Raw genomic sequence first — 11332 nt, 5'->3', positions numbered from 1 at the left:
CTCTCAGTTGGGATACATCAAATGTTAAATATCATGCCAAGGTTTCCAAAAACATAAAGAGCGTTCAAAACTAGGTTATATTGAAGAAATTATAACCACTCACATATTTACGACACACCGTTAAAACGCTATTTAACGTAAAAAGTGAAATTTCAATAGAATGCATTTTAGCCTTAAGTATCTAAACAAAAGTCGTAGATTTCGTTAAATGGTAAGCGTGCATAAAAAGATCGCCTAAATTGGACCTCGTATAAAGAAGTTATGAATTTCCTAAGTTTCATAACAGTAGTAGAGGGCTAAAAAAACTCGAATTGAAGATTGAGTGTTATTTAGCTATCGCCACCTAAACGGAAGTTGAAGATCTCCACCATAGTAATAAAATGATAAAAAGGCAACCGAAAACTGACGTCGAATAAAGAAACTATGAATTTTTAACGGACCTTAGTAGTCCCGGCCTATTAACGATATATCATTAAAAATAATGTCAAAACTTGCCGACGGAGTCTAAACGAAAGTTGTAGAGCACAATCGCACCTACACGTGGATATAAAGAACGTGAGAAACGGAGCCCGTACGCGAAAGTTACAGAATTTAGGAAATGGAAGACTGGATTACGCCCCGCATAGTCCAAGAGTACACCCCGCGTACTAGACCCAGTGTCACGTCCCATCGGCTCGAGTACTCTACGCTAGCTAGACCGGAGTCGTAAGTCGTGACGCATTTTTACACCCCGCGTAACCAAAGTACGCCCTACGTACCGAGTATGCCCAGTGTACTCCGGTAGTACGCTCCGCGTACGAGGATCCTCCAGCCTATAAATAGAGAGGTTGAGCTTCGCGTTTTTGCACACAATTCTCAGATCCTCTCTCACATTTACACACCCTAGAGCTCCAGAGACCATCCCGACACCTCGGTTTCCGTACCTGAGCCCCCGACGAAAAATCTACGGTACCGAGATCCCCAAAGAGCCCGAAGACGCAGCTTTCCGCGGTCGAAGTGCTGCTCCACTCTAGCCTCTCTCTCTTCGAACCAAACGTGTGAGTTCATACCCCTACCTTTCAACTCTTTTCATGTTTTAGGGGGGGGGGGGAATACAAGTACATTAAACGTTAAAGTATCATTTTATAAACATAAATGTAATATCTATCTTATAGAATATCGATACAAACATCTTTATGTGTAAAGGGCTAGTACATCACCAAATTATTTTCACCAGATAGAACATACTTTCTGAAAAACTATAATGGGTATAGTTAGTAGGTAAATCGTTCATTTTTACATATACATTTTGATAAACGAAATACTTTCAAAAGAAGTAAAGTCAGTCTTATTGTAAATCTAATTATACTAAGCAATGTGAGATATTCAAACTTCAACGTACTCTTCTGTATGCATTTCAAGCCCTGTATTATATACAATAATCTCTTGTAGGGAGAGCGTGATACTTGTGTATAGATCTATATGGGATTGACAACCCCGCTCCTAAACTGTTAGCTACAGTTAGACCAACAGGTTTGGGGTGACAAATTTCATAACACTACAACACCTAAAGAATGTTATTAGAGGCATTCAGTGTCAATAGCATGGTTATAAAACTCACATGAAAGTATAAAAACAAGCTTGATTTACGAGATTCATATTTGCATTCAGTTTTCTACATTATTTTGAGCACAAAGATTACCTTTATCATTCAAGTACGAAAAATACTAACGAATTCCAACTCTGGAAACTTTTCGAATCATTTATAGAAAATATTGGATTTTCTGAAAACCTCATTTACTGATTTACTGCCAAAAAGGATATACTTTTTAACTCAAAACACTCATGAACTCACCAACTTAATTGTTGATACTTTTTCAAAACCACTTGTATTTCTCTGGGAACGAGTAATACAGGTAACCACCAACTTTTGGAAGAAGGAACGCTAAGGATGTTTATCATTAAACATTTATATCATCATAGTGTAATATTCTTTTGGAAATATGTATAACGCAACAATATACATTTTTATTATATATATGATGGTTGTGTACTTTCGTTAAGATATTCAATTGTTATGGTACTACGTGAAGTCATCCACCCCCGAATGTTTCCGCCATTCTGGTTTGGGGGTGTGACAGATGCTCTTAGCCGCAAGGCGGCGCTGATCAGGGATATTTGCATGAGGATGACTGTGGTGACTCCCCTGTTGGAGCAGATTCAGGAGGCTCAACAGGAGGCTATGAAGGAGGATCATCGGAAGAGTGAGCGTATAGTGGGACAAGTCACCTCCTTCAATTATGATAGTCGGGGGTTATTGACACTACACCGTAGGGTGTAGGTGCCGTATCATGGAGGCGTGCGCCAGATCTTGATGGAGGAGGCGCACAAATCCTGATTCTCTATTCATCCAGGGGCGACGAAGATGTATCGGGATCTTCTCCTGGACTATTGGTGGCCCTGCATGAAGCGGGATGTGGCGTGGTACGTCGAGCGGTGTTTGACATGCAGGAACGTCAAGGCTGAGCATCAGAGACCACACGGAAAGATGCAGCCGTTGGATATCCCGTTGTGGAAATGGGAGGATATTACAATGGATTTTATCACAAATCTTCCACGAACGCAAGGAGTAGATTCGATTTGGGTCATCGTGGATCCGTTGACCAAGAGCGCCATTTTATTCTGATTCCGGAGAGTATCTCGGCCGAAAAGTTGGCCGATATGTATATCAGGGAGATAGTAGCGCGGCACAGGGTGCTAGTGTCAATGATATCCGGTCGAGATGTGCGGTTCACTTCCAGGTTTTGGAAGAGGTTTCATGATGAGTTGGGCACTCGTCTGTATTTTAACACCGCCTTTCACCCGCAGACGGATGGTCAGAGTGAGCGGACCATCCAGACTTTGGAGGATATGTTGCGGGCGTGCGTGTTAGACTTCGGTGGTATCTGGGATACCTATCATCCCTTGGCTGAGTTCTCATTCAACAACAGCTACCACGCGAGTATTGACCGTCCCCCATTCGAGATGTTGTACGGTTGCAGGTGCAGGACCCCGATATGTTGGGGTGAAGTTGGCCAGAGGGTCATGCGGAGCACCGAGGTGGAGCTCAAGATGACCGAGAGAATCTAGGAGGTTCAGAGTAGGCTTCAGACTACGCAGAGTCGGCAGAAGAGTTACGCCAACAAGCGTCGATCAGACCTGGAGTTCCGGGTCGGGGATATGGTTCTCCTAAAGATGTCGCCTTGGAAAGGCGTCATTCGATTCAGGAAGCGGGGCAAGTCGGACCCAAGATTCATTGGACCGTTCGGGGTTATAGCCCGGGTGGGCAAGGTGACATATAGGCTGGATCTTCCAGATGAGCTCAACCAGATCCATAGCAGCTTCCATGTCTCCCAGCTGCGGAAGTGTCTCGTGGATGATTTAGCGGTGGTGCCATTAGAGGATATACAGGTTGACGACAGTCTGAATTACATTGAGCACCCAGTCGCAATCCTCGACCGGAAGTTAAAGGATCTAAGGAATGAGAGGTTGGAGCTAGTGAAAGTGCAATGGCAGCACCGCAAGGGTTCGGAATAGACTTGGGAGCCGGTGGAAGAAATGATGGAGCATAACCCTGAGCTGTTTCAGGATCGAGCGACAGACTTCGAGGACGAAGTCTAAAATAAGTGGTGGAGATTTGTAGCACCTGGTTCCTGGTACGTAAAATTTATCTAAGTATTTGTCCTTTTAGCCTTGGACTCGACGAGTTGTAGGTCCGACTCGCCGAGTAGGGACGCGGTATGGGGGTACGTTTAAGTTGGCGATTTGGCGAGTCCATATGTGGGACTCAGCGAGTCACCGCTGTTTGATGAAACCCTAAATTTCAAGGGTTTGCAGCCTATTTAAACACTCATTTCCGCCCCAACCTCGCCCCCATTCACCCTCAGAGCTCCCAACATCGCTTTTGCCCTTTTCCTTGTGAGATTGAAGTGTTTTGCGTGTGTTCTTGAAGTTTTTGAGGAGAAAGAAGAGTAGATCAAGAATAGGAGAAAGAGGCCAAGCATTTTTGTGTCATCCCAACATTTTCCTTGAGGTAAAGCTCGTTTCCCCTCTGTTTTCAAGCTTGTAGTCCCTAATAGCTTCATGAAAGTCCTTTTTGAGCCATTCTTAAAGCTTGTTTGTGCTTTGTGGGTTGTAATAAGTTATTAGCCTTTAGATCCAGGCATGATCTAGTCCCTGGGGCTTGGATCTACTGCCTTTATGGAGTCATATTGCATCAAAGTCCTAGATCTACCCCTTTTGGTGCACTTTGAGCCCTAAAACCTTCATTGGTGATTATCTACACATAAAGTTGGAAACTTTACGTGTAAAATAGGCCTTAGGAACCCAGATCTATGAATGGAATGGAATGGATTTAAGCAAAATCACGTGTATAGTTTTTGCATGAGGAAAACTCGGTGAGTCGTTCATCTGACTCAGCGAGTCGGGTCACGAGTCCTCGGGTTGTTCCCCTTTTTGTGTTTACGAGTTAGAGTGATGAGTCATAGGGTATGACTCAGTGGGTTGGAAGCCAGACTCACTCATGAATTCACTCGGCAAGTCAATGCCATGACTCGGCGAGTTCATGGCAATCTTCTTGTCTCAAAAACAACTCGATGAGTTGTTAATACAACTCGGCGAGTCACAATTTAGAGTGTTCTTCGGATGAAGGCAAACTCGGCGAGTTGTTCATACAACTCGGCGAGTAGGATTAAGGACTATTGGACTTGGGTATAAAGAAAGGGACTCGGCGAGTCGCCAAGCTAACTCGGCGAGTAGGATGAAGGACTAATGGACTTGGATATAGAGAAAGGGACCCGGCGAGTTGGCAATCCAACTCGGCGAGTCTGGTCAACTGGCAGTTGACTGTGACTTGACTCATGATTTGTTAAGGGTAAATGGACAATTTACCTTGAGGGAGGTTAACCGTATTTGACTAAGTGTTTGGTGGGAATTACAGTTGGAGGATTTCCGAAGCAGCAACAGCAGACAAACCATTCCCACAGTCGGTGGGTCTAAGGCCACAATGTGGGTCCACCAGTAGGAGATGTATGATAGATGATTTTCTTGGTGATATCATCTAGGTTTGCTACTACCTGATATGTTATATGCTAGCATGATATGTTGTATGTGATATAAGTAGAGTTCGGTTGTTAGGACCGAATGGTAGTCAGACACCCCAGATATGTTTGACAGTATATGATGATATGTTTGCATGATGGCTTTTTACGTTATATGCAATAGAGGTAGTAGGAGGGAACTAGTCCCCGAGTTCGGTTGCTAGGACCGAAGGGTAGTTCAGGCACCCCGAATATGTATGATAATATGTTATGTTACGATATATATGTGATAGTAGCAGTAGGGGGTGAAATAGTCCCTGAGGTTCGGTCGTCAGGACCAAAGGGTAGTCAGCACCCCAAAACGGCTTGACATGGGTAGTCAGCACCCTAGAATGGCTTGACACGGGTAGGTCGGCACACCAGAATGCCCGTACCGGGTTGGTCGGGCACCCCAGAAATGCCTGGCAATATGTATGATATGTGATTGTATGGTATGCGGTACGATGGGTGAACTGACTAAGCTTCGTGCTTACAGTTCTCAGTTTTGGTTTCAGGTACCTCTTCTTCGAAGGGGAAGGAGTTGGCATGGTAGCAGCCCATCACACACATGCTTCGTATTACGCATCATGAGATCTTCCTGGGAATTTGTACTCTGACATTATTATCTTTTCTGAAATGTTTTCCAGACATGTCATATCTTTATAATATGTTATGATTAGTAAACGTTTTAATTCGAATGTTTTGCTAAATATATGTTTTCAAAAATGAAATTTTTGGCTCGTATTTTTGGGGCGTTACATAAATATTCATGACTTTCGTTTAGCTAGGATGAGTTGACTAAACATGGTTGATCTCATAGATAGGATTTAGTTATTTGGTTATTTGTTGACTTTTTCTTATTAAAGAACCTCAAGTACTTTTAATAACTGCTTTTTATCAACTTATTATTGAATTTGATTAGGGTAGAATGACTATTTTCCTTAAATGAATTTGAATATTATGATCTTGTGATTAGCAAAATTGTAGGACTAGAGTTTTGATTAAAACCTAGGGTTAAGTAGGAAATTGGGTAAAAAGTATAGGAGCCAATATATGACGATAAATCATATATAAAATTGAATCAATAAATTTAATTGGTCAATTAATTATAAGTCTAAGCAACTCGAACCGAACACTAGTGAACTTGTAAGTTTGCCCGCTTGATCACTAAATAAATACGCTAGTTTGCTAAATGATCAAATTGGGGAATACCAATTTGGTCATCTTAGGAATCGGTAACCAAAGAAACTAAATCCATTGCACTTCTATGAAACAACAATAATAACAACAAATCTGAAGCTAAACGAAAGTCTCTTTCTCACCTTGGTTAATTTATACTTGTTTGCTTGCTTAGCTTACTGTTAGTTTAATTAAGTGAATTTTTAGTTAATTTGGTAATTTAAGTATCTAGTCATGCAAAACTAGGAAAACAAAACCTTTTTTATTTAATTAGTAATTAGCTAATAGTAGAATAAAGTTAATTGAAACACTGTTCCTTGAGTTCGACACTCGTTCTTACCATAGCTATACTATTGCACGATTAGGTACACTGCCTAGTGTGTTTAATAGTCTAGTTAAGTAAAAAAAAATTATAAAATTAACTTGAATAGAATATAAGCATATTAAACTACACATCATGTTTTTAGCGCCGTTGCCAGGGAACGAATCAGTTTTAATTACTTTATATTGCTATTGTTAGGACTATTTTCTGTTAGAGTTTAGTTTTAATTTTAAGTATTTTCGTAATTTAGATTCACCACGACGTGCTGATTTATACCACGTCATGGTATAGCTATTGTAAGAATTTTATTTCTCGCTTTTTTTCTTTTACGTGTTTTCTTTGTTTATTTGCAGACCGTTTATGACCAATGGATCAAATTCATCTCTGATTCCACCATTCGAAGACCCGGAATTCATTCTTCGAAAGAACAAGGACAAGGCCAGCAAAGATAGTCCGAAGAAGTCCCCTTTAAAGAGTCTGAAATAGGTTTTTGGTAAAAATAATGGAAAGAAAATGGGGGAGTCCAACAACACAAAAGAAGACACTGAGTACGAGACCGAGAAGGAGGAAAGTTTTACTGATTCGGAAGGAAGTGATCACGAAGAACCTGACAACACCATGGACAACATTGCTGACCTCTCAATGGAGGCATGCAAGAAGAGAGTTCGAGACGACACCGGACCGGGTCTCGTGCAACCCACCGTTCCCGCCACTGTAATTTTTGAACTCAAAAGGCATATACTTACCACATTGAAGGAGGTTCCTTTCATCGGAAAGGATCACGAAGAAGCTTACAAGCATCTAGATGAAGTGAACGACATTGCCCACTACTTTAACATCCCAAATGTGCCAAGAGAAACAGTATTGTTACGAATGCTCCCTGTCACTTTTAAGGGTGCCGCAAAAGATTGGCTGAAGGCATTACCACCAGGCGTGGTAACAACATGGGCACGGATGCGTGAACTATTTTTGGAACAATTTTTCCCACCATCCAAAGTGGCTAAGCTCAAAAAGGCCATCGCCAACTTTGAACAACAAATGGGGGAATCATTATATGAAGCTTGGGAACGTTATAAAGGTCAACTAAGGAATTACCTCTAAAATGACCTCAATATGAAGCAAGAGGTCTCGATCTTTTATGATGGGGTGAACATCACCACCCACCAACTTATTGACTCTCAAGGCCCTCTTACTATGAAAACTTCAACAGAGATTAAGCAACTTGTCGAAGAATTCTCTAAACATTCTAGAGAATACCATAATCCACGGAATGATGTGACAAAGGGGTTCAGTAAATGCTGTTTTGGAGGATATGTCAGTGGTAATGGCAATGTTGCAAAGCATGGATAGAAGAATGACTAAAATGGACCAAACAATCTATGCTATTCGGTTTGGATGTGAAAACTGCAACGGGCCCCATTTAACAAAGGAATGTGACCTAGATGAAAATGGAAACCGGAAGGTCCAAGCTTGCTACTCAAGTGGTGATCATCTAGATGAAGACTGGAGAAAGCCTAAGAAGAAGTGGTTGCCCTATGATGGGAATAAAAAGGCCAAGGAAGAAAAGTATGAAAAAAGAGGGAGGGGCATTTATCAAAGAGAAGAACCAACGGTTGAGAATAAATCTGATTTTGAGAGTATGCTCACTCGATTTGCAGAAGTATCTAAAAAAAGGCATGAGGTAACTGAAGCAGCAACTAAAGAGCAAGAATTGTCAATCAAAGAGCAACAAATTATGATGAAGGAACAACAGAAGATGATGAAAAACCAGCAAACACTCTTGAGAAATTAGAAAGCTTTGATCTAGAATATAGAGAAACAACTTGGGCAAATAGATACGCAATTCAATGAAAGAGCACCGGGAGGACTTTCGGGAAATACCAAACAAAACCTTAGAGGAGCACACATTCAAGCCATCACCACTAGAAGTGGTAAAATTATCACTAACTTAACCCCTATTGACAGAAACGCACCTGGAGCAGAATAGGAAGGACAAGAAGAAAATAAAGATAATAATTATGGGCAATCACCACGACGTGGAGGAGCTACCATGATGTGGCAAGACTCTGAGAAGAAAAGTACCAAGCCGGTGAAGACATATCGTCCATCACTTCCCTTCCCAAGCAGAGCAATTCAAGAGAAGCATGCTGAAGATTACCGGAAGTTCTTAGATCACATAAAATCTCTTGAAATCAACATTCCATTCCTTGAGGCTTTAATTGAAATGCCAAAGTATGACAAGTTTTTGAAGGACCTATTGACAAACCGCAAGAAAATGGAAGGATTATCAAAAGTTGTACTAAATGAAACTTGCTCTACTATAATGCTAAACATGCTACCGAATAAGATAGGGGATCTATGGAGCATAACTTTACCTTGCCAATTTGGGAATCTAGCAACAAGTCATGCTCTAGCTGACTCAGGAGCAAGTGTCAACTTGATGCCATACTCATTCTTCAAAAAGCTTGATCTTCCCGAACCGAGACCGGTCCGCATGGTTATCCATCTAGCCAATAAAACTATGACCTTCCCAAGGGGCATTTGTGAAGAGCTACTAGTGAAGGTAGACAAGTTCGTTTTCCCCGCGGATTTTACTGTGTTGGATATGGATGATGTGACAACCCAAAATTTCCATTCTATACAAACAGTATCACTTCAATAGAAGTTATAACAGTCATAGTCAATTTTCAGACATTTCGTATAAGTTGGAGTAATTTAGGGTTTACACTTCAGTGAACATCAAGAGAGTGGATCTGCTACGGTTTTGTACAATACTATTATTCCAACACTCGGATATATTAGAAATCATTTCCAGGATAAAAATATTTTCTGTTAAAATATTTCAGGACTATAAATAGATTTCTGAACTAAATTCATTCATTATTCACATTTCCAACTAGAGAAAAGCCATTTTCTCTCTCACGGATCCTCGGGTTTTCATCCCAAATTGTGAGTCTACTTTCCTAAATGTGTTTTAATGCTTGTTATATGCTTTATAACATTGTTTACATGTCTAAAATACAAGATCCGGGAGCTTACGGCCCAAGAACGTTCTTGGGGTGTAAACTCCAAAACGAAGCCTAAAGGCTATCTAGTCTCGTTTCCTTGTTAGTAACTAATTAAGGACATTGTGTATAAACATTTGAGGCTAGAAATCATTCAAGAACACCAACCTTTTGGAGTTTACGGCCCAAGAGTTTCTTGGACCGTAAACACCATTTCCAAGGGCCAAAGTGAGCCCTAAATCACCCCTAAGGCTTAAGGCATTTACCCCCTAATGCTTGTAGCTAATTTGGACACCAAAAAACTTCAAAATCATAAAGTTTTAGGAGTTTACGGCCAAGAAATGCTCTTGGGCCGTAAACCCCTTTTCCAAGGGCTAAGAGTGCCCTAAACACCCTTAAGGCTGTAAGACAATTACCCTTTTATACTTAGGACTTGAATGGGGAGTAAATTACATCAAAATCATCCCTTAAAGGGAGTTTACAGCCAAGGAACATCTCTTGGGCCGTAAACTCCAGGTAAAGGCACAAATGTGTGCCTAATGTCCCCTTTAGCCTTAGACAAAAACATAGAAGCTATCCTACATGTGCAAGTGACTTAAAAGAATTAAAAACAACACCCCATAGGAGTTTACGGCCATAAATCTAGGGGATATGTTCCTTTGGCCGTAAACTCCCCAAAGGAGCATTCTAATGCCTTAAACTACTTCAAAGATTATTCTAACAAAGCTAGGCTTATTCTAGGATCAATATAGCACTTCAAAACACCCAAAACCACCAAGTGTGGAGTTCACGGCCGTAAACTCAAGGAGTTTATGACCGTAAACTCCAAGGATGGGGTTTGTTGGGTGGTGAACTCTTATACAAGGTCTTTTGAAGCTTCAAAACCTTTTGCCTTGTTCCATATCAACTTAGATGCAACCATTAGGACCTATAACACTTATACAAAGTGTTTACATGTTCCTAAGTGTCCCAACTTATTTCATTAAGTTATTAATTGGCTAATAAGTTATATATGCTCATTATATGATAACTAGGCTCGTGCGTGTGAACAAGTCTCCGTTTGCCACCTAGCACGGTACCCGATACATCAATCCAATCTACTCACCACAAGTGAGTTCATACCCCTTTAATCAACCTTTGAAATGCTTTTAAAAGTTTTAAATACGTTATGGGGGGGATACAAGTTAAACACTTACAGTTATTACATCAATCACATGTGATTACATTAATCACATGTGATTAATAACTAGAAAACCAATGATTTTATCACTGTTCAAACTATTTATCAAACTGTTTCACTTCAAAATGTTCTACAAACTCTTTTTACTTATCAAATGCTTTTATTAAACTTTGTTCTACTTCTATTAAATTGCATGCCCATATATGTATAGATATATAAGAAATGTTTAAAGGGCTTAGGAAGGCCATCCGCCCTATTTCCTTTTCCTCGATTTGGATGTGGTCTGGTGGGATTTCGGGTGACTATTCGAGGGCCGTTTCAATATTAGTTATATATCATATATTCATGTATAGACATAAAAGTACTTCCATGTTCATACTTATCAGTACATCAATAGCTAGTTACCATCGGGGTAACACATAACATATACAACTATACTAGAAACAGAACATATACAACTATACTAGAAACAGAACATATACAACTATACTAGAAACATAACATATACAACTATACTAGAAACAGAACATATACAACTATACTAGAACGA

At 40.5% G+C, this 11332-nt stretch overlaps 1 non-coding gene across 1 annotated transcript; it reads right to left on the bottom strand.

The window, feature by feature from the left end:
* Positions 1–7599: 7599 nt before the first annotated feature.
* LOC145013594 (small nucleolar RNA R71) lies at positions 7600–7706 on the bottom strand. Its single transcript, XR_013665143.1, has one exon. It is a non-coding gene; the product is annotated as a small nucleolar RNA R71 (small nucleolar RNA).
* Positions 7707–11332: the final 3626 nt, after the last annotated feature.

The sequence above is a fragment of the Lactuca saligna genome, chromosome 8, assembly GCF_052625555.1.
Source record: "Lactuca saligna cultivar CGN05327 chromosome 8, ASM5262555v1, whole genome shotgun sequence".
Classification (NCBI taxonomy): domain Eukaryota; kingdom Viridiplantae; phylum Streptophyta; class Magnoliopsida; order Asterales; family Asteraceae; genus Lactuca; species Lactuca saligna.
Note: the sequence above shows the minus strand (reverse complement) of the source record. Positions and strands in the feature narration are given on the sequence as shown.